At 37.8% G+C, this 24,115-nt stretch overlaps 1 protein-coding gene across 4 annotated transcripts in view; it reads right to left on the reverse strand.

Moving 5' to 3' along the window:
* LOC110382228 (nephrin) overlaps positions 1-22,622 on the reverse strand; it is a 273,247-nt gene extending 250,625 nt beyond the window's left edge. For 3 of the 4 annotated variants that reach the window (XM_049852108.2, XM_049852110.2, XM_064035121.1), the window contains exon 1: positions 22,393-22,622. The gene's annotated coding sequence lies outside the window, so the exon portion shown is untranslated. The remainder of the gene's footprint in view (positions 1-22,392) is intronic. The other variant, XM_049852109.2, reaches the window with a different exon arrangement.
* Between the last annotated feature and the right edge of the window lie 1,493 nt (positions 22,623-24,115).

The raw sequence follows: 24,115 nt of genomic DNA on the forward strand, positions 1-24,115 counted from the left end.
AGGATTGAACTCAATAGAGCAGAAGATTACTTAATGACGTATGTGTTCAGATCATCATTGCATAAGATAACTATGTTAACTACTTTTTGGAAAAAAAAGGTTAAAAACTTTAAGAAAATAATTCAATTTTTAATAAAATGGTGACACTAAAATTAGGTGTGAAATTAAATAGACAAATGCACTGGAAAAAACGGATAATCAGCTGCACTAGACAGAAAAATATAAAGGAGGAATATTTGCTTATCTACTGAAATTAGTTATCATTATTTACTAAAAAAAAGTCTCACATTGTACCTTCAAAATGGTGACCCTCGTGAGCTCAATATCTGGCAAGTAGTGACGCAACTTGGAAGCCGAAAATGTCCATAAGCCATAACCAAGGCAATAAAAGGCCGGTCGCTCGCGGCCCGCCAAAATAAACTGATATATACCCACTACACCGCCAATAATAATGACTTATATTTTCATGTGAATTATGATAATATGAGGGCCAAGTAAGTAAGAATTTGTTGTCAAGATATTTATGAGTCTCTTCCAGTTTGACGGTCTTTTAATGGGTGTCGCTGATCTTTCGGGTTCACTTGTTAGGGTCACAATGTATATTTATTTCTTGGGTGATTTATCGTGTTTTTATTTATAAGAATAATTGCTTTGACATTCTGAGCAATCTATTTTATATTTTTATTTATTTTAGTCTGTTTCGTCGAAAAATGTCGGAGTAATTACTATTTATTGGATTTTATTTTTGTTTATGATATTAATGATGTTCATAGTCCATTGTTTTTATAGATTCAGTCCCTGCGATCATTAGGTAATCTTGTATATTCGTTTACATTATTTTACTTGAACATTTGAAAAAGTACCATATCCATTTGTAACCCATATTCGCACATGGCGGCTTCCGTGCAGGGAAATGAACACCATTATACATTTAAATTCATTATAATCAATATACGGATGAATCCGTCGTGATTTTCATACCAATATACAGCTCAAGAGATTGATCTGCGTATTGTGGTGTGTTCCGCAGATGTGAAGTATTATGTCATAGCTTTAGTACAAAACAGCTTTATAGCTTTAAATAGGATAGTTTTCTTTTTCATTGTAAATATTTTTAGTTCTGTATGACTATGACAGTAATACTAAATTTTAGTACAAAACACTAGTGAGGCATTAAATGGTTAAGTACAAGAGAATACGGTGGCGACCAATAAAACATTTACAGTTAGAGAACTTGGGGACGGGTGATAAGAAAACAAAATTAAATATACATGCCAACAAGAGAAACCAAAAAAGCATTAGCCTCACAAAAATAATTACAAATTACACGGTCATATATAAATTATTAAAACCGAGCTTTGGAGACTCAACAAATGAAATTATGTGGCAGCGCCGATTTGCGGTACATTCTAAATGAAGATATCCTTGTTCCAGTAATATGATCATTTTGTTTTGTTTCCGCTTAATTACGGTTCCACCGGGTACTAGTAATTAACGGTTTAGAGGTTGCGTATCAAAAATACTTTGTTGTAAAGATTAGGAACCCTTTTGTTAGGCTCTTTGAAGTTTTCATTGACCATACGATATTTCACTATTGTAAAAATTATTTTGGTATGTGACTGTTGTTAAACCTGCTATGCTTATCACTCGTATATATGTATACATAGGGCACTCGATACGAAAAAAGAGATTCAAAATTATACCTCTAGGTATATTTTTAACATGACTATTTTCATTCCATCTATGCCCTACGGCGATTCAAAACTACATACCTACGCTACGTCAAAAAAAACAATACATATTCAAACACATACTAAAAATCAATAGAGAACGTCAAATATGCAGGCCAAAAATATAGGTATTTCGCTGTAGCATATCGACGAGAGAAAAATGTATTGAAACATACCGCAACCAACTATGATTGACAGTTAAAGCTCTCTAGTCTACAGCATCAAAGGGGTTCTCAGAACTGCGGTTATTAACAAAAACGATCCAAAGAGAGGAAAATACCGTTAACTTGCGGTGTAGAGAAAGTGATTGCTAGTTCTTTAGGCAGGTAGGTACCTGCCGTGATGCTGTTTCGTTGCCGTGTTCCGGTTCACTTGTAGTCTGACGAAACTAGTACTAGCAGATTGCATAATAACACATTTTTGCACTACATTTTTAATCATACATAGTTCATACTCAAACACAACACACACAGAACATAAAACACTTATTTCAAATACACACAGCACACACCAATTATCTACTCGACGTCCGTGCGTCATTTTCGGGATCCAGCAGAAAACCAGCGTCAGGTATTCTACCTGACACATGCTGAGCTCGACTCCCATTCGGTGCAAGCGTAAGACACTGCACCACGCCGTTAATTTTTGTATTTTATGTTTGTATTTCTACCCACTTCTTGTTTTGTTTTATTTCTTATTGTGTATCGTTATGGTGTCTTGTCGTTTGTCTGAATAAATGTTTTATCTATCTATCTATCTATCTTTACACTAGCTTCCATCAGCGATTTCACCCCCCAATCCTCTAAAAAAAATAAACAAAATTTAAGGCTCATCAACAACTCATTATATTCCATTACAATTATCACAGTGCTCAAAATCACGTCTATATCCATATCAAATAGTGATCGTCCGTCACCACTCCATGTCGGCCGCTTCTCCCCCGATTCCGCGCACGTCGGGCGCGATCCTCCACGTACGTCCGCATTTCTTGCGGGGAGGTGCGGCCCGAGTGGCCACGCTTTATTATGTGTTTATTGCGACCCTCGCCTCCTCTATCTGATCACTTCAGACCTCGTAAGATGGAACGACTCTAATATATTGCATTCATAAAGATATGTGAGGGGAGATTGATAAAAATAGAACGGTTGTTAGTTTTGCTATCTTTGAAATTGGGCGGTCTAATAGTTATGTTGGAAACGAGTTATGGACTACGGCCTTTTTTGTAAATGAAACTACGGCTAGTAACTCAGGTTAAGAATATGTTACTATGTTGTCAAACAAAATAGAAGCTTCCTTAATTATACACGCGCAATACTCAGACAGTTTTTCCTTGAAGTTATTTTAGTATATTTCGAGAAATTCTCGAGAAAAAGAAAACTTGAACTCCTGTACCTCACGCTCAATACAACAAACATACTCATAGAACATTAAAACAAACATGGTACCCTGGTAAAACAGTACCCACATACCGCCCACACCGTCTAAGCAACAGTAATTTATAAACACAGCACTTAAGAAATTACCCAATAATACACGACACATAGTTATAATGACTTGTCACCCGTCGTTCAGTGCTAACGAGGTGACGCAGCCATTCCGACTGTTTCAGCTTCAGATCGTTATAAATTCCAACTTGATCACAACTTTCACATCACCCCCCACTCGTTATTTAGTCATAAGCACATTTAGACAGATCACATTGACGTTAAAGCCTTAACAAGATTTTATTGAGCACCATTTTTCATATCAAAAGATCTCTTTAATATGTTTATGTTCTATAAATTATAAAAATAGTCGTTTAAAAATTTTTGAGCTTAGAAATTGTCTATTAGGCAAGAAAGTCCTTGTCATATCTTGTTTATATTTAGTCTCTTTTGATAAAGTAAAAAATCTGAAGAACATTATAAGTTGCTTGTAGGCTAAAATGCTATCATAAATATTGTGCTAATTTAGTAAGCTTTGTAATGAAAAACAGAAATTGACAAACTTTTATGGAATTCAAAAGACTTTTATTAGCACGTACCTAGTATCTGCTACTTGGTCACTGGTTATCTCTTATTTCCTCTTATTAAAGTAATTGGAATTATTATAGTGACACAATGATACATAAGTCTACGACATACCTACACAACTTTAGTATATGTCTGTGTGAGTAACATCTTGCTGTCCCGCGAATACCTACAAATTGAAGTCTTTTGTATGTACATTTGTAAACATGTTTTTTATCATTGGCCGTTAGTAAAAAAGCATTGAAAAGGACCTAAATATATTACAACCAAATAAGCTGGCCAAAATTCAAACAGAAATAATTTATGTACATGTTTGTAGATTTCTCACTTCTATAAATAATAGACATTTTCTTTGGTATTCGAGCCATTATATTCATACAAAGAAATATGTTTAGGAATCACATTATACAGATTACGTACAATCCTATTTTGATATTCTGAAGCGAGAAAGACAAGGTTTGAAAGCATTTTGGGAATTCCTGCCTCATTTTGTGTAGGCTTCGGTATTTTTTTTCGGCTATAAATATACTTTTATCTTTTTTCTTTTCAATATTAAAATATCTACAATTAGTTAATTTGGACGTTGTATCTGTAGCAAAAAATACAGGATACTTGTACCGTAAAAAACAGCCAAAAAAGTAAACAACCTGATTATCCTTTGTTGTATGGAATCATAAGAAGTATACGCAAGACATTTTTTATGATGAAGGCCGTGGCACTCGTCGGTATCTCGGAGCACAACAATAGACGGTCGCATGATTTATGCACGCGCCGCTGCTTCGCTAATTATCGCTAAACACCCTCTCATCTATTACAGCCTTTATATACCGTAAAACTGTCAAATTTGCTCCAAGTTTAGGTCGGGAACAAAGGGCCGGCCTGCACTCCACGGATGTATCGCGAGCCCTAAGTGGGTATTTGTGAGAACGGTATATAATTAGTTCTCGTTAAAATAGAATGGTACAAAGTTGTTAACCACTAACGTGGGTTTCGTGTTTTTCGTGTGAACTCAAATAAGCGTGTCATCCGCACAAGTAATTATGTTGTGTGAATGTTAAGTTTTTTAACACATTATTCTGGATTAAGTAATTAAGCTTTTTTTGTTTAGACTAAAACGTTATATTTGTAGAACAATTGTAACATTAACACCTCAGAAGAGAGTCTCAGAAATCAAACGAAAGTGTACCAAGAACAATCATTAGATTTATTATCACTTCACAATCTCACAACACTAAACATTCACAAAAATAGGTGGATACAATCAGTACATACCTTGTCGCGACGGGAGCTCGTGCAATAATGTGATCGCCGACCGAATTCACTATTCAACGTCAATGTCACAGGTTATGTCAAAATGACAGGAGATATCAACAGTTCATTCATGTAATAGTCGAATAGTATCGATATGTTTGTTACAGTCGGCCATCCTTTAAGAACGAGTCCCTTCGTTCATTTTGTTTTTATTACACACATAATGTATTTCCATTTACTCTACTTCTATATACATATAATAATATACTATCTATTATTTCACTTAACTATAGCTTTGCGACGTGATGCCTACTTCCTTCAACATCATCCGCAATCGCTGCAGCGTTTTGAACCATTCAAGGGCAGCGAGTTCATACGCTATTCATGCCCGGCTCAAAAACACCCTCACTCAATCTCTAATCTATGGTCGTGAGGTGCGAGGTTACTTCCTTCACCGTCACATGCCTCATCGACCTCAATGGCCAAGACATTCCTGGGCGGCGAGTTCGTACGCCATTCATGCCCGCCTTGAACCATCCTCACTCAACTATGCTATAGTCGCGATGAATTAAGGTTACTTCCTTCACCGTTACACATCACGACTGCGGTGCCTCAAGTCACCCATGAGTAGCAAGCTATTACCACCTCATGTTCGAGTTGAGGCACCCCTCACTCTCTCACCGTATTCACTTGTCACAAAGTATCATCATTAACATTTCAAGAACAACAAGAGAAGATCACTCATCATTACAAAATTGCAATCACCTAAAATACTTAAATAATAATTCATTCAACATAAAAAACATAAAATTCAACACTAAATCATCATTTACAGCAAATAACATAAATCATTCATCACTATCGCTGTCATTATCACTGGAACTACAAGCAGGGGCACTGAAACTTAGCCAAGGGGATATTTTATCTATAGCTACGACTGTTTCATATCTCGGACCTTTTCTGGTTAGTGGGGTATCCTCTACAAGAAACCGATCATTTGGTAACACCTTTTTAATTCGGTACGGGCCCTGACACTTCGCTTCCAGTTTCTTCGATTGATGCGGTCCTGTCACTATCGCTCTCACTATCCTAACAAGATCTCCCTCCTTGTAATCAGTGGCCTTCTTCCTACCTTTATCAAATCGATCCTTATTTATATTCTGGTTTGCCTGAATCCTTTCACTTGCCTCGGACCTAATCTCCTCTAATGTCTTATTATTCTCATTTTCAGTATCGTCAATAATATCATTTAATAAACCCTGGGCTGGATTTGGGACTCTCCTACCAAATAACATCTCGGTTGGTGTTTTTCTAGTTACGCTATGAACCGAAGTGTTAAGCCCTAATTGAATATCAGGAAGGAATTCATCCCATGTTTTACTGTCTTTACCATGAACCATGGACCCAAGTGAGGCCAGAATCGTCCGGTTATACCGTTCGACCTGTCCATTTGCTCTTGGCGTCGCCACGGCGTTAAGGACGTGCTTCACACCAATTGATTTCACATAGGTTTTGAACTGTTTGCTAGTGAAGCTCGTCCCTCTGTCTGTTATGAGTCGAAGGGGAGGTCCGAAGTAACTGAAGAGGGTTTTAAATGCTTTTATCGTTTCTTTCGTTTTTGAGCTTCGAACTGCTGATAAATTAACATATTTTGTAAAGGCGTCAACTATTACAAGAATATACGAACAGCCTCGCTTACTACGGGGAAACGGCCCCAGGTGATCGGCATGGAGGGTATGAAATGGGATGTCAACCTTTGGGATTGGGTGTAGCATCCCCTCCTTAGCACCGGATGGCAACTTGTGGTGGGCGCACTCGAGGCATGCTGCCACATACTTTTTTATAAACTTCCTCATTTTTGGGAACCAAAAGTGGGACCTTATCCTATCTAGGGTTTTCTCAAAGCTAAAGTGTCCTACTTCGTCGTGATTTGCCTTTAGCAACTGCCAACGTACACCTTTTGGGACGAGCCACCGGTTGACACCATCACCTAACACTCTAAATACACGACCATTTTTAACTGTATATTCTTTGAAAGTATCCACGATTTTCGGGGTTTCCGGGTCCTCTAGAATACGCTTAATGCGCATAATTTCATCGTCGGAAGACTGCACTGTGACAATCCAATCCTCCGTTCCAACTGACAAGACATCAAGTGTATGGGTTTGTTCTTCAGATGCAGGGGATACAGGTCCTCTGCTAAGTGCATCAACATGGGACATCCTCTCTCCGGGACGGTACTCAATATCACAATTGAATTCCAGGAATTGGATCCACCATCGCGAGATCCTTTGCACGAGGTCTTTCTTTGTAAATGTGGTGCGCAGGGCATTGCAGTCCGTAACTATCGTAAATTTGATTCCGATGAGATAAGTACGAAATTTATTCAATGAACTGATGACTGCAAGTGTCTCTAATTCAAATGAATGCATTTTCATCTCGTCAGTTGACGTCTGGCGGCTGAAGTATGCCACTGGCCTCCAGACCTCGGAACCCTTTCTTTGAGCAAAATGCCTGCGACTCCCAGTTTGCACGCATCTGTGTGTAACTGTGTCTCGGCGTCATGGTCAAAGGGCTAAAACCGGTCTGTCTGTTAGTGACCGTTTAATGTTTTCGAAGGACTCGACCTCAGCCGGTCCCCATCGCCATGGGATATCCCTCTTCAGGAGATTCGTCAATGGTCTCGCTATTACGGCGAATCCCTTGACGAACCTTCGGAAGAAGCTTGCAAGACCGAGAAATCTCCTAACCTCATGTTGGTTTTTAAGTGGCGGAAATTTTGAGACCGCTTCCGTCTTCTGCCTTCCCGGTCTGATACCGTCCTTGTCTATCTCAAACCCAAGGAAGTCAATGTGCTCTTGGAAAAGTTACATTTTTCCATTTTAAGAGTTAAACCTGCTTCGCGTATCAGGCCCAGAACTTCCTCTAGACGCACTAGTCCTTCCTCAAAGGTTTTGATGGTATTAATATGTCATCCATATAAATGACAACATAGCTTACTTTAGACCTATTCAGTATTTTGTGTATTGCCCTTTGAAAACGGCTGGAGCATTCGCCAGTCCGAACGGAACGCGATTGTACTCATATTGACCGTCGGGAGTGACGAATGCCGTCTTTTCTCGGGATTGCTCGGATATAGGGATCTGATGGTACCCAGAAGCCAGATCGAGCGATGTAAACAAACAGTGACCGGATAACTGATCCAAAAGATCCTCGATCCTTGGCAGTGGGTACTGATCCCTTTTAGTGCGACTGTTTAAAGCCCGGTAGTCAACACAAAGTCGCTTTTCTCCAGACTTTTTATTTACCAGAACTATTGGGCTGGCATAGGGTGAGCTAGATTCCCTTACGATACCATGCTTAATCATATCAGCTATCATATCTTGGACTAATTTACGCTCTGAATGGGGAAGACGGTAAGGCCTGTACACAACCGGGGTAGTGTCTTTGAGATGGATTTCCATCTCAGTTACATTTGTATATCCCAAATCATGCATGCCGGTAGAAAAACAACATTTGTATTTCTGCAATAATTCCACACAAGATTGTTTTTGACTCTCCGACAAATGGTCTCCGTACTTAGGTACAGTCAATGTATGATTACCATGAAGTTCATAAGACACGCTCAAGATTTGGGCAAAGTGCTGATTGTCTGCTCCTAAATATTGAGCGCGAGTTAATAATGTGTTCTCCTTGAAGTGAATTGCATTCAAACCAACACTCTGAACAAGTAAGTTGCATTCGAATTCCCGAATATGGTATTCCCCTGGCAGAAGGTAGTATTCCTGGCCAGGTCGACCCCTTACTGAGCCACCGACATAAATCCTGCCGTCCCGTGAACAATCCGACTTGACAGGTGTAACGTTTTGGTTAGTGGTAGGTAGTCTAGTAGGTAGAAAAATAAAAAGGAATTTAGTAAATTAGTATATAAGTATATTCTACAAAAAGATCGGCAGAGCCGGGAGTGGGTTTAGAATAATCGAGTACGCGTTAAGTTCTGGCCCGCTATAGAAACACTACTACCCTGTATAGTCAGGCAGCTCGGCAGCGGTCAGGCGGGGTAAGTGTGCAGCGCGCTAGTAGATGCCGGACGCGCAGGTAGGTGCAGGACATGTAGATAGGCGCGGCACGTAGGTAGACACAGGCACGTAGGTAGACACAGGCACGTAGGTAGACAGGCGCGTAGGTAGGTGCACTTAGGGTAGGTGCACTACGGTAGGTGCACTGGAGGTAGACAGGTACTTGAACCCCGATCTGGGGTATACACTGACTTTAAAAGTTATTTTAAAAGCACAATAGTTTATTAACGGTTAAATTATTTGCAATAAAATCGCGAGTTAAAAATGTACATAGACCAGTAGTAGTAGTAGACTGTATCGGCTCGCGGCGTCGTGCTAGTCACCGTCTCGCGATTGACCGCCGGCTCTGCTCGCGTCGCCTCATAGGAGGGATAGTTCGCCGAACCGGTTTCCGTCACCCGTCAACGGCTCACGGCTCGCGGCGCGCGGCCGAGATATAGCAAGTCTAGTATTTTTAAATATTCAAAATATAACGTACAACGTTACAGTACCCCCCTTTTTAGCGTAGGATTTTTCCTAGGAAAAATCCGCTGCTTTCGCTCTTGCTAACAACTGATCTGAGTTTCTCTTTCATTCGTCTTCATTCATAATGTAATCATCCCTCACCTTCCATTCTTCCTTACATTAAATAGCCGACATCACACTAGACATCTGTGCGTCAGCGTCCTTTCGACCTGAGTATTCTGCCTATAGTGCACAGAACACTCACCCAGTTCAGTCATGGCTGGAAGAGGATAAGGTAGAAATCGAGCGATTACTAACTACACATAACTATTATTGATAGATTGAATATTAGAAAGGATAAATACATAAGTTATATTTGTGATTTTAAGGCTTACTTATAGAGTAATCAACCGCTCTTGCAAAGGCTTATTTAAGGAGTTGCACCGCTCCGTAGAATACCAAAGGTGTAGGGCCTTTAGTATACAGAAGGGATCTATGGGGTAGAACCACGATCAAGTTCGTTTATAACCATCGGTGTAGGGCCGATAGTCATAATATATTTAATATGATAGTAATACGATGTATGGGGTAGACCATCATCATATAAACTATTGGGGTAGGCCAATAATTGAAAAATAGAAAAGCAATAGTTATGGGTAGTAGTAGTAAGTGGGTGTAGTTTACGTTATTTAGTTTAGTTTTTTAGTTTATATTATTTAATTCAGTTTTTTAGTTTATATTATTTAGTTTAGTTTATATTATGTATATGTTTTAGTTATATTTAGTGCATTTAGTTTTAGTTTTTTTTTTTTTAATTGTTATATAATTTTAATTACAGTTATAGAATTTTAGTTGAACTAAGAAATTATTCTTTGTAGTTTATTAGTTTTATATTATTAAGTTTAGTTTTTATTATTTAGTTTAGTTTATATTATGTATTAGTGCATTTAGTTTTAGGTGATTTTTTAAAATTTGTTTAAAATTAAATATATTTAGCCATAATCAACGAAGTTTAAGTATTAACAATTTTAATTATTTTACCTAGCCGTAGTAACATCCTGATAAAATTAGTTTAAGTTATTCTTTATAGTTAATTAATTTAATAGTTTAAAATACTTTATGTACCATTTCATTAACGCTTAAATTGTATATTTCGTGTAGGGTTCTATTAGAAGTAATTTTAGGTTTAGTGTAGTGATTATAGTGTTTGGAATAGATAGGTACGATTAAAATTATAAGTTTGTAATTTGTACTATAGGAGGTAATTTAACTATCCGTTTCCGAAGTTCGCTAACCGAATCTCCCCCAGTACCACCACGAACAGTAACTTCATAGTCTAGTTCAGCTTTTTGTAGCGATAAAAACTTAATAGGGTAAGACATGATAGAAAATTAAAACCGCAGTTAGGAGTGTGTTGCAAAATAAAGACAAAAATAATAAAGACAAAACAATTCGGATGCAAAATCAGCACGTTTGTGGTCAGTCAACCATATGTGAAAATATATTTAAGGTATGTTAATTTTGAAGGTAAATGTAAAAATAAAAATTGGGGGGTAGAAAAATATTGACGGTAGGTCAAGTAAAAAAAGTGGACGGTTGAATTTAAATATTAGAAAAAAAAAATTATTAAAAAGATGTGGGTAGATTCACATTTGGTAGGCTGTGATTAAATTCAACACAACTGACAGACAACCAACACCAGGACAACTACAAAATGCTTAGCAAACAAGAACTAAACACGGCTCGATATATTCTACCATTATTGGGCGCCACTGTAACGTTTTGGTTAGTGGTAGGTAGTCTAGTAGGTAGAAAAATAAAAAGGAATTTAGTAAATTAGTATATAAGTATATTCTACAAAAAGATCGGCAGAGCCGGGAGTGGGTTTAGAATAATCGAGTACGCGTTAAGTTCTGGCCCGCTATAGAAACACTACTACCCTGTATAGTCAGGCAGCTCGGCAGCGGTCAGGCGGGGTAAGTGTGCAGCGCGCTAGTAGATGCCGGACGCGCAGGTAGGTGCAGGACATGTAGATAGGCGCGGCACGTAGGTAGACACAGGCACGTAGGTAGACACAGGCACGTAGGTAGACAGGCGCGTAGGTAGGTGCACTTAGGGTAGGTGCACTACGGTAGGTGCACTGGAGGTAGACAGGTACTTGAACCCCGATCTGGGGTATACACTGACTTTAAAAGTTATTTTAAAAGCACAATAGTTTATTAACGGTTAAATTATTTGCAATAAAATCGCGAGTTAAAAATGTACATAGACCAGTAGTAGTAGTAGACTGTATCGGCTCGCGGCGTCGTGCTAGTCACCGTCTCGCGATTGACCGCCGGCTCTGCTCGCGTCGCCTCATAGGAGGGATAGTTCGCCGAACCGGTTTCCGTCACCCGTCAACGGCTCACGGCTCGCGGCGCGCGGCCGAGATATAGCAAGTCTAGTATTTTTAAATATTCAAAATATAACGTACAACGTTACACAGGGACAAGCACCATTTCGCCTACATCTATCGTAATGTCACTAATTGTGGTAAGATACAACTTTGAATTTTGTTCGTTTTCGACAACTCTTTCGAATTTTAAATATGTAGGTGTCTTAATTATTTTTACGGTGGGTCTTTCGGTATAGCTATGTCCTAACAGAATATCAGGATTAATCAAATGGTCGTCTATGATAAAAATCTCTACATCTTGTTCAAAAATCCCTTGAACATCAATATTGACTAATGTACGACCTAACGGCAAGTATGGAACATTCCCTAATCCTCTAAGAAATGGTCCATTGATAGTAGTCCAACTCAACCCTAATCTCTTAGCCTCACATTCGCGAACGAGTGTAGCTTCACTACCTAAATCTAGTTGACATATAGCCTGCACCCCATTTATCTTAATTGCAAGTCGGTACTTATCATTATTACTATCAGCTAGGGAGACCTCAAGTACATTCTTATCCTTAGGTGGGTTTTTATGTTCCTTGGACCTTGGGCAATGGGAAGATAAGTGTCCTAGATAATGGCAATCATCACACTTCACTAGAGGTTTGGGACATCTAAAACTGGGGTGTCCGACACCATTACAGTTAAAACATGTGATAGGTCCCTTGGTGTTATTTTTAAGTGAATTTGTGTCAGAATTTCTTGTAGAGTTACTGTTCCCCATAGCATTAACATTTGAACGTTTATCTCGGTTAAAATCTTTATTTGTATCGTTCAGAATTCGATGGTGTTTAATAGTTTTAAAGAACTCTAGCACATCTTCAGGTCTATCAAATTTAGCTGCCTGAGCCCCAACACGGACTCCTCTATCATCTATTCCATGAAGTAGACAGTCCACTGCCTGTTTTCCAAAGATTTTACATCTATTCAATAAGTTTATTTTCGAAAAGTAATATAACTCAAACGACTCACCAGGACGTACACGTCTACCAAGCATTTCTGTCAACAGTTCTGCATAGTTCTCAGTCGCAGGAAATGATTCTCTCAGCATTATTTTCCATTCTGACCAGTTGTGCTTGATAGAAGGTAGGCCCTGGTACCACGTTTTTGCTATTCCTGAAAGTTTAGGCAGGGCATAGTGTACCGTTTGTCTATCCGTCCAATTATAGATTTCTGTACACTCATCTACTTTATCGAGCCAAATATTTATAGTCTGTTCTTTAGACAACGGGTCGAATTCTGGGATTACGTTATTCATGGTTGTAAACGATTCACGATCCCCTGCCTTGGATTTAAGTACACTCAAAATTGGTCAAAGAAATCAAATGTTGATTTAGGTTCTTTGGGTTTCCTAGAATCATCAGTAACGCTGGGGTTGCGACGTTTAGTCGGTGTTGATAAGAAATGATTATGCTGACTATTATAGCTACGGTGTTCTCTGCGATGGGACGGACCAGCCTCAGGAGTATGGTCGTGTTCGCGGTCAAACACTTTGTCAAGCTTTTCACGTACCTCCCTTTCAAGCGCACGTAACCGCTCTCTCTCTCGTGACAGCATGTCCTCCCGCTCGCGTAGTCTGCGTAGACTGCTGCTGCTCCGACTTCGGCGGCGACTCGGGCGAAGGTTCCGTGGCGCAGTACGACTCCGTGATCTCCGAGGACGTCTTTGGTCGTCCCAACGGCTCCGACTTCGGCTCCGCCTCACACTTTCTCGACGTGGAGCACGGCTACATCTGCCGGATGCCTCGCTGCTGTGGCGCAGCATTCCGTTGCTTTTCGTTCCTGAGTCGCTCATATTCTGGAACTCGAAATCATATGTTTCAGTATCGCGTACGTAAATTGAATACTAAAAGGAACGAAAAGAGCGTATTTATTTCCTATAAATCTATAAGCACTATTCAGTATCATTCAAATTAGTCTGCTTTCTAGTTAAAAAAAAGTAATAAAATTGTTCCGTAATTATTTTCAGAAACGGAAAATAATAAGTATCCATTTGAATCGTGGCGGTAGATGCACAATTTAGTAGTTTGTGGCGCAAATCCTGTAACTCATTCAATGTTTTCCACGAATATAAGTATATTTCTATTGAACACAAAAAAACGGTATTAACTAGCAATTCATATAAAGGAAAAAATAAATCTGCTTGCATCACTCATATGGCCACTATTTACCACGACATATCTCAAAATTTAGTTACGTCAAATATTATTCTAGCTATTTTAACATATATTTAAATAAAATTTCAAATCTACCGACCGTCTGCTGCGAAGTGGTTTTCTAATCACGTACAAATATCCACTTGCATCATCGAAATGACCTTACTTTTTAACAATGTTTCTTAGCAATTCAGTCTACTAATTCATATTCTATTAGTTTTGAAGTATATTTAGTAATTATCACTAATTAATGACAGTCGAGCATGTGGGGTGGTATTTCAAAACCGTTTGTTTCGAACGATCCCACTTCTGAGATGTAACATTAACACCTCAGAAGAGAGTCTCAGAAATCAAACGAAAGTGTACCAAGAACAATCATTAGATTTATTATCACTTCACAATCTCACAACACTAAACATTCACAAAAATAGGTGGATACAATCAGTACATACCTTGTCGCGACGGGAGCTCGTGCAATAATGTGATCGCCGACCGAATTCACTATTCAACGTCAATGTCACAGGTTATGTCAAAATGACAGGAGATATCAACAGTTCATTCATGTAATAGTCGAATAGTATCGATATGTTTGTTACACAATACAATCTAGATTCGCTAAGTAATTGAAACAAATATTTAGGTTAAATCAACTAACAACGAACTAATACGTGGAATAAAATAATCCCGAGTGCACGAGTACAAAATAAAGCCAATAAGGGTTCTGGGAAAAGTCGCAACATTTTTGTGTTGTTTTCCTGATCCACAAAATACCTGCCGGGATACACATGTAAATACAAGTGAATTAATTAAAAGTACATCCAGAGCTGATTAAATTAAAAAGGAGGCGGCATCAGAGCGTGATGAGGTTATGGAGGGGACGCACGACCGAAAGGAAAAGTACAACTACTTAGGGAACGGAACGAGTCGTGTTCAGTTAAATTAAAAATACCATCTTGCCGAAAAGCCCCGGAGAATACCAATATTAGAATATTTTTTCGCGCACGTACCTATTTACTTGTTAACATTCTCTTTATATTACACTTTTGTCAGAATAACGTATTTTGTTTGCTTTGATTTATCTATTCGTTGTTGTAATATGGAAAATGGACATGAGGATCAAAAGATACGTTGGATGTTTTGCTTATGTATAAGCTGTTTTATTTTCCATATTATTGCGAGTTCTGTTAGTTCTGTTTTATGAATAAATAACAAACTGAAAAAACAGCACCTGCCATAAAATAATATTTTTACCTACAAAACGCGAATGTGACAAAAGTGTATTTAAATAGAAAGTATAGTAAAAGTCACAGGATTAAATATTTTTAGAACAAAATACAAACATCTGACGCAAAGAGAGACGGAGTAAAACAAAACAAGGAAACAAAACTCCTAATGGGTGCTAAAGCCGTATGTCCTTGCTGCAAACTAACGGAATATATTCAGTCTGGGGGACTTCCATATCCCAATTAATGGGTCCCATGAAGTTGTTCTCACGCCCGATACCTGAACGTACTTTTTCCCAATTAAAACTTGGCCCAGCAAACTTATAATAAGTAAAATAATACGTGAAACTGTCCCGGACTATAATTACGCTGATAAATTAATTACTCGGGACTTCATTAAAGAAAAACTTAATAACTAAGTGAGTTTAAATGTATGCCAAGTTTTGTTGTCATATAATTTAGTTTTAATTAAATACTCTGAGGGTATTGGTTTAGGGTAGATTTTGTTATAAAATACAATCCAGGGAAAACCTATTTACTTTTACGAAGAAATTCTGTATTTCTTAATAACTAAAATATGATAAACAAGGCTCATTCCATGAATTTTTAAATGAAATAATTCTTAAGCTTCTCTATTTTGTTTTAATAACTTTGGGAAGATTTATATATTCATGATTTTATCCACATTGTCGTTGTATTTTTTCTTATACTTACTTACCTGCTAGTTAACAAAAATCACAGACCCACACAGCTAGCAGCTAGCACAGCTTCGTGCAAACCAATATGTGATTTCATAATGAAGTTTTTGTAAGGGTTTTTCATACCATAAAGATTAAACATGGTGTTACTGGGATTGTAGCTTCACTTTTTATTCCTAACAAAACCACATTAATCCGTGGTGAAAGGCGGGAGTTTTGGGGGCTGTGTCTTTGTATGTTTGACAAAAAGTGGTCTTTGCCAGCCTAGAGTGTCTTTCCTAGAGCTGGATTCCATGCCATTTCATGTATGTACAAACATACACACTTATGACATAACTATTTGTATCAACTCTTTCATAATAATGTTCTGAGAAACGTGACTACGCAACCAGTCTAAGACCCCCTGCGAGAAATGACAAAGTTCCATTTTATTATTTTACTAAGAAGGTATATGTTCGGAAGTAGCGTTTCCTCGACAAACATCCCCACACTAACGCGAAGTGTTACTGTTTTAATGAGACTTTATAAAGTTTGCGACGTTTCTTCATACACTTCGCACTAAGATAAATTAATATTAGCGAAGACTGTACTCAGTTTAAAATGCGCAGAGCAAGAAATTCATCTCTGGTGGAAACTTCCAATCAACTCGTTTATTTATCTTTACGAAGTAATAAATCAACCTGGATGTAATTAGTTATTTCAAATATACTGTGGAAATGCTCGTCGGTGATACTTTTTGAATAACAATACATTAGAATTATGAAAACTAATCTTGAGTAGCTGTTCTCGCGTCTCCGGGGAACAACTCATACTAGGATAAAAAGTGGCCTGCGTTTTGTCCCAAGCTTTAGACTTTTTATGGATCAAACATTTAAATCTGTTTATTAGTTTTTGCATGTAAGAGTGACATATAAACAGAGTTATTTTTGCATACTTTTAATGATTCTCGCGTACGTTTATAGATTTTACCACAACCTATCATAGAACTCATTATAACCACTTACGATCGTCGCGGTTTCACCCGATATCAAACTTGGTATTCTAAGCAAATAAACTGGAATGTCAGTATAACACAAAAATGCAGATAAAGTACCCAATGTGTACAGGCAAGTTCATTAAGATTAATATCAAGCTCTCTTGAGGCGCACCTAATAATCCCTGCAATTAATCGTCGGATAAGGGATTCCACATAAATTGAAGCCGTAAAACTTCTGCGGAAACAAAACAACCTCCAGTTTTAAATAATTATTGTTGTATTAAAAACAAAATGGAAGTTTCAAAGTGGCGGTAACACAAGCTGCGTGGTAACCGGCTGTGTGTGCTATGTTATGTGACGAAATAAGGATTAGGTTGTGAATAACGCGTTGAGCATGAATGTGGATAGATGGATTGAGGAAGGGGACGACCAAAAACCTATGGATGAATCGTGTGAAATACTATGTATATATGACTGTAAAGAGTGTTACTTTTGGGATGTCTTCAGATGAGAACTTAAGTAAGAAAAAGAAAGTGTGCTTGCTGAAGGTATGCTTGATGGTCGCGTATTACTACTAATAAACTGCCTAATCCTAAGTACCTCGTATTTAACTTGTAGTCTGCATGCATGCAATATAGAAAGAGGATTTCTACATAAATGTGAAATCAATATCATAAATTATTAAGACGCGAAGAAATAAACACATTTAAAACCGGGTAAAACAACAAAAAAGTAGGCCTTAGAACTCAAAACGTGAATACGTTCTTCAATTCAACAGTTAAGCAACTACTTACCATTCAGCCAATGAGTTTGATATAAATAGAAAACTGAAACAACACACGGATTGGTTGTGCTGTTTGTTTGTTTACCAAAGTTTTATATTCGAACGCCATATTAGAGAGAAGTTCTCAACTAGTGAGTGACATTGCGCCGAGCTTGCAAATTTCGAAGCCGCACTCCGAAATAACTTTTGTTTGTATTAATTTATTTATTACTAGCTGTTTCCCGTGGTTCTACTTGCGTCATGACGATACTAGCTATCTATCAAGGCCGGATAAAAAGTAACCTATGTCTTTTCTCGGACTATAGATGATCAGCGTAACTTTCATTAAAATCAGTTCAGTAGGATTGAATTAATATGGTATGGTAATTATTGGCGCTACATTATATTTGCATTATTTTCACTGGTAATTCATGTTTTACTGGATTGGGACACAAGATTTTTCCTACAAGGAGTATATAATTAGTTATGTACAGGCAGCGTTGGTCCAGTTTCTATAGTTAAGCGGATTGAACCGTATGGAAAAGCTGTGAAAAACAGTCGCACAAATCTAACCCAAAAATCCCTATTGCAAACAACCTTGATGGTACCAAACAATGGCATTTTTCCTAAGGTTTTTAAAGTATGTTAAATACTTTATAATACTTTAAATACTTTTAAAGTATGGAATACTTAGCTTCAGTTCTCGGATTTTCTGTGACGAAATAAGAATTAGATAGCTAATTATTTTTATATTTGATTAAATGCATTATGAAATTTTATTGATTCAGAACTGCTTATAACTTCTAAAGATAACTTCCTATGTATACTATAGAAACCTCCACAACAAAGCAAACAGCCGAAATAAGAACTGTCCCTACTTCTACGTCTACCTTCATTTTATTAACCCTTGAATGAAGTGAAAGCAACATACCTATAGCCTCGTGCTTAAGTTACCCTGTAGTGAAGTGACCTCGATACCTACAATACATAGTGTTAAATTGCCCTATGTAGGTAACATTGATTCCCATTGAGCTGCGTTTAATTAGCACTAATATAAGCTGCCGGTAATGAGAACGTGACACACACACCGTTTGTTTGTTTGTTTTGCTTGTTTGTCATGTAACAGTTGTTGAGTATAGTAAGAGGTGTGTTTGTAACTGGATTTTTAAAAGGTTTTTTAATCCAAGTGGTACCTTGTTAAAACTATTTCGGAATATGTTACGTATAAAATAAATTTAAAACATCCTCAAATAATAACTAGTCACAAACAAACTAAAAACAAAACTAACAACGATTTCTTCGAACTAGCAAAATTAAAAGTTGATGTCTACGCCATATTTTCAACAAATTGATTCTGATAGAAACCCGAATCTGTTAGCAAAATATCAAGAAATATTTGGGTATAATCTTCAAGAAATGTATTCAAAAACATTATTCGGAGTCGTCTAAAAATATTTGCTAAATATTCTGTTCGGCTGGGAGGGCAAACTTCGGGATTCTAATATCAATGAAGAAATTATCGACTATCCGCAACTTCGGTTCAAGTTGAATTTGAAAGTAATCGATGAGGCGCCACGGATTGGATCCTGGCGGCCCTCACTAACTTTATATTCGAATATCTTTTAGCTGTATGGCAGCTTATATTGAATTATTGCTAAGTATTATACTGGGTATGTAGAGCACTGGATGTGTCTCTAACGGAAATTGGTATTTTAGGAGGTAATTAGGTAGGTTCCTCTATAAGTAATCTAAACTACTATTTCTGCAAAGAGCCTCTTTCGAGCACGCTAATCTCAAAAACAACTACTTTAATTTGAGAAATATATTCCGCGGTCTATGGACCATTTAGGAAAGCTCTAGGCTACTTTTATCCACATGCGCATGCTAAGTTTATTTTATAGCCCTTCTGTTTCAATAAACATCCAATAATTGTACATCCCACAACGACATAAAATAAAACTTAGTAAATATAATCCCCACGCCACACAAGGAGTATTGCAATATAAGTGAGCGCGGGTTCTGACTTGGACCAGTCAATATGAAGATGGCACGCCTGACCTATTTATTTGAGCCGCGAATACGCGATGCACGTATCGACACAGATATGTGGCCTTTCAGGTACCAGTGAACAAAAAAATAACAGTTTTTGAACATTTTTAATTTTGGACTTTTCATCATTGCATAGACTATAATGTGGTTAACATATTGATTTCTGACACTTACGCGAATATTAGACATTGAAATAAAACAATCCATAAAAGTAGTTTTATTTTAATATAATGTGGTTTTTTTACATTTTTTGTTAGCTGATGTATGGATAACTAATCAAGTAGGTGCTATTAGTTATTTGGGCAAATATAAGTTCTACTTATCTTTATTTATTTGTAACCACAGCTTAATAAAAAAAAAGTTGACAAAAAATAGGACAGAACAAAGGTACTACTTTTTCTGGTTCTAAACAATCTCCCACAAAAACAGCTAGCCCAACAAATTTTCATTTAATCAAAGTGAAACTCATTAAATATTAGCAAAAGACCTCAATATAATTATTGTGCCGCAAATTCTGTTTCTTGGAGCAAAACCAGAGCAATACAATTAGTCCTTTTTCAGGGCACATTCCATACATAAGTGAGTGGGTGTGGGTCGGTTGGGGCGTCAAATTAATCATTTATTAAACACATGACTTGGCCCTAGTGCTTACAACTGCCTCCACTAAGCCTTCGTAGACAAAAGTAATCAAATCACACAATACCTTCATTTGTATAAGAGCCTGAAAGCCTGCTTTTATTAGAGACTAAATTGTGTCCGCGACTTCGTCCGTGTGCTGAGAGGACTACATTCCGTAAATGGATTAAAGGTAGCCTATCTCCGTCCCCTGGATACCACCTACATTATTATATCCTTAATTACATATAGTATAACTATGGATGTTTTGGATTTGGTTATAACATAAAGAGCTTAATAATTTATAGTGAAGAATGATTAAATCCATGGCATGGCATGATGTGGTGAAGAACCTATTTTTTGTTTCCAATGATTGTCATATAAAATCATCAAAAATGGAGCACAGGAAAATACGCCATGCAACTTAAAAGCAATTTTAATAACATCTTTAGCAAATATAACGCGGTAGTAAAAAGTTTCCTCAACCCACTGGCCCGGTCGCACGTTTTAACATAAAATTGAACTTCGGAACAACGTTCTATGCAAAACAAAAAAGTTAGAAGAAAGTCATTGATCAAATATTTTAAACCGCGTTTTTCAAAGTAACGGTCGAAGTTAAAACTGCAGGAGTTTAGATAAAGACACCTATATTTACTGGTGTTTCAGAAACTCGAGGAATTGATGAAGAGCTGCTGTTTTACAAATTATAGGTTTCACGGAAATGTTTTAACTTTACAACGGAGACGATAAGACATGGTAACGCGCAAGAAGTTAAAAAATATTGTATTAGAATTAAAATCTTTAATACGATGTCGATTTTGACTCAAATTATCGTTTGGTTCAGCAAGCATCTCAAAATATAATTATATAAGACCATGAATATATTGAGTAATATCGACATTCTATGAATGTAATTGGATTAAACATTGTAGAAACCAGAAAAAATGTTTATGTGGTTTCTTATGTTTTTCAATCTACACACAAACATGCAATTATATTTTAAAAACTTGTCTTACACTTAAATACGACGTGATATTACAGCAGTTAACTACATCAAAGGTGAACTGCATCATTCATTTTATATTTCGAATTTCTCTTTCAATATATTCGAAATATTTCTTGCCAATATTCTTGTCTGGCAGCAGCTACATCAAATATTAAAGAATTTGTCGCTCCAAAGGTTTCAAATATGAAATTGTTTGATAAATTAATCAGTGTCAAGGCTGATGGCTGTATTCAATTAGAGCCCAATTCTTAAGTTAACTCCCACTTAGCCTGGAATTATATAACAGCTGAAATATCCGCAATATATAATCAACTACAGTTTGAGAATCAAAGAGAAGATGACATACTCGTTAAAGTAATCTGACTACAAAGATTATCCAAAATAAAATTTGAAATGAGATGTTTTAGCAAAACATTAAAGATTCGCATAAACGTTTAATGACTAACGACATTCTGTACCTTTTTACGCACGTAATACATGTTAAAACAGGCCGAAAAGGTTCATTTACTCGATTATGAAGCCTTTTGTTGTTTAACAAGGCATTAGATAATGCATACTCCGAAAATAATTTGTTTTAAAAGGCTTTTACGTTGTTTAGTGAATTAAATTGTGTCGTAACATACACCGAAAATATGTCTGCCTTTAACGAAATAACTCCCTTTATGGTTTCGTGTGGTAGCTTTCCGCAGAAAGTAATTGGCACCCACCGTGGGACCCAAAGAAAATTGGCGCCCAACGCGGGACCGCACGTAGTTAACCCATGCTCGCTATTTAAGTTGGTTTCCTTTCAAGCACGCATGGTAAAAAATACGCATACTCATCGTGATATTTTAATAGAAAGGTTTGCAATCGAATTTCCATTACTTACGATGAATACTATACAAAATAGGTTTCAACAACCCTCTGCACAATCACAATTTCATAATAGGTTTCATTTAAGATTTAATCTGCACCTACCTGGGATACGGGATGCCGACACACTAAACTACAGAATTATGGAGCACAATACCTTCAATCCACGTTTGTGTTACACATCAAACACAATGCATATCTAAATCCACTGACACATGCACTTTCACTGCGGTGTTGTTTTATTTTTTCGTTTCACAATAATTCACTCGCTGCGATATGCAGGCGGGGCGTGGGAGCGCGCGGCACGTCCGCTCGGCACGAAGTCGCGGCGACTACTGGCAGGCGCCGCGCAAGCTTCTGCGGCCCGCGTCAAAGAGTATTTCGACCGTTCGGATTGGTAGAATTGTTAGATGATAGCGCACACTAATCATTTGCGAATTTTTGAATATTTTTCACCTGTTCCTTTTTGCACCGCCTGGCGACGACAATCATTCTTGCCTTGCACGCTCTGGAATTGATTTGTATTGTTTTTGCGGCATTCGTGCAGGTCGCAGTTACAGTTTCAAACGATAGTTCAATCGCTGAACTTTATCCAGAATGTAACAATATTTTTATTCCTTCTTGCTCAAATTTGAAAAAAAGTCGTGGTGGCCTAGTGGGCAAAGAACCAACCTCTCGAGTATGAGGGCGCGGGTTCGATCCCAGGTCAGGCAAGTACCAATGCAACTTTTCTAAGTATGTATGTACTTTCTAAGTATATCTTAGACACCAATGACTGTGTTTCGGATGGCACGTTAAACTGTAGGTCCCGGCTGTCATTGAACATCCTTGGCAGTCGTTACGGGTAGTCAGAAGCCAGTAAGTCTGACACCAGTCTAACCAAGGGGTATCGGGTTGCCCGGGTAACTGGGTTGAGGAGGTCAGATAGGCAGTCGCTTCTTGTAAAGCACTGGTACTCAGCTGAATCCGGTTAGACTGGAAGCCGACCCCAACATAGTTTGGGAAAAAGGCTCGGAGGATGCTCAAATTTAAATCACCTGTAATCTAATAACAATACCTGGGACCACGTCAAACTTAATTGTGTTTTAAGAGTATGCAAATTTAAAAAGCTTGATTAAAATATTTAAGATACATAATATATATATAAAGGGCGAAGTAGTGTAAGAAGTTTACCTATAATAACATCGAAAACAGAATTATTCATAAACACCTGGTTTAAAAATTAATAAGAAAAATCTCGTAACTTGAAATGCCTCCGCTTACTCCAGGTTGTTCTGTGACTGTAGTGACCGAGCCTGCAGATTGACAAATGAAATTTTTATGACTGCACCCACGACTTGCTCGGCGCTAATGACGCTGTGTGCATTACGACAAAGCACCTCTCACCGACACACATTAGCACACATACATACGCCTAGGGTTCCCGCTCCAAACTTGATTAAAACGTTAAACAAATCCCAAATTCCAAAGAAACTCTGCGACATACGGAATACGTGATAAACATTCGAAAAAGCTCCATCGGGCGTGTGAAAGGAAGCTTGTAATTAGCGCTAGGGATCTTCACAAACGTCCCATTTCCCGGACACGACGCCGAAAAGTAGGGCAGTGGCAGCCCTGGTTCGCGACACGCCCACAGCTGCACCGCGTGTGTGCACACGCACACATGCACATACAGCGCCCCGGCGAAGTTAGCACAGCAAACGTGTAAACGGAAAAGATAGGCTTTTCTTTGACTCCTTTTAACTGTCCGAGGGAGCTGTAAATAGGATGCAAACAGAGATACGGCTACCTGTCGGCGCGAATGAAAAATTAGTGTGTTCCAACTGAG

The sequence above is a fragment of the Helicoverpa armigera genome, chromosome 6, assembly GCF_030705265.1.
Source record: "Helicoverpa armigera isolate CAAS_96S chromosome 6, ASM3070526v1, whole genome shotgun sequence".
Lineage (NCBI taxonomy): Eukaryota > Metazoa > Arthropoda > Insecta > Lepidoptera > Noctuidae > Helicoverpa > Helicoverpa armigera.